This window comes from Nanorana parkeri, unplaced genomic scaffold (assembly GCF_000935625.1).
Source record: "Nanorana parkeri isolate BGI_ZX_2015 unplaced genomic scaffold, ASM93562v1 scaffold1804, whole genome shotgun sequence".
In the NCBI taxonomy this organism is placed as follows: domain Eukaryota; kingdom Metazoa; phylum Chordata; class Amphibia; order Anura; family Dicroglossidae; genus Nanorana; species Nanorana parkeri.
In genome coordinates, this window is record NW_017308072.1 from 234,363 (window position 1) to 235,399 (window position 1,037).

Consider the following 1,037-nt stretch of genomic DNA (forward strand, 5'->3'; position numbering starts at 1 on the left):
GCTGTAAATATTAGGGACACACCGATATATCAGCTGCCGAAACATATCAGCCGAAAATGGCACTTTTGGCTAAATGCCTCAAGTGCCATTTTTTGGCCGATACAGTGGTGCATCCCTGCTTTCTTTCCTCTCCGCTGGGCACTGCTCTGTGTCTCAGTGGGGAGGAGAGAAAGTGTCACAGACGGCCGAGCGCTGTGAGCAGCCAGTGTCTCTCATCCCACACCGCTCAGCCACCTATCACAGTCCGGTGTTCTATCGCAGATTGTGACTGAGTTAGAACGTGTGAACGCTGACATCACACTTTCTAATGTAATCACGCCCATTTTTTCGGCAGTAGAATGTGTGACCAGTCATGTGGTAACACATTCTAACATAGCCACACCCATTTTTTTCTGGGGTAACAAAGTGTGTGTCAGGGATTTACTCAGCCGCGGCGTCTGGTCCGCAGATCCCGGCCCCTCCTCCAGCTCCGACGTCACATTGTAACGTCGCGCTCCCAGGGCCGTTGATCGTAGCTCCGACCACGGGACGCCGGCTCCCTCTGTAAAAGCGAGGGAGATTCAATTGTTCGGCGTTCAGTCAATGGAGACTGTATGTTGAGCAATAGCTCTCCTGCCCGTTGCTGGAACCACCTTACAGAGACACACTGCTACGAATTCAATCCAGACGTAGCCTGTTCCTCCCCCTGCATCTCTCTAGCCATCTCAACCGCAAGTACTTGTGATAGGTGTACTGTGTATACTGACTTGGCTGATTGCACTGCCACCTACTGAATTGAACTGTTACTACAACTCTGCTTGCAATATACTTTACCATCCTGTCATAGTGCTTATCAGTATACATAACCGTCTATTACCACCAACTGAACTCATCAGAGACTAGAACTAACCTGTGCCTTACCCCCACATATAGAGCCGGCGGATCGCTTGTATGAGGTCCTGTGACGTGAGCCCCCCTCCCGCTGTTAAGCTGGTCCCGGGCTCCGGTGTGAGCCGGGGACCAGCATACTGCCTCTGTCACAAGGGATCAGAGGGAGG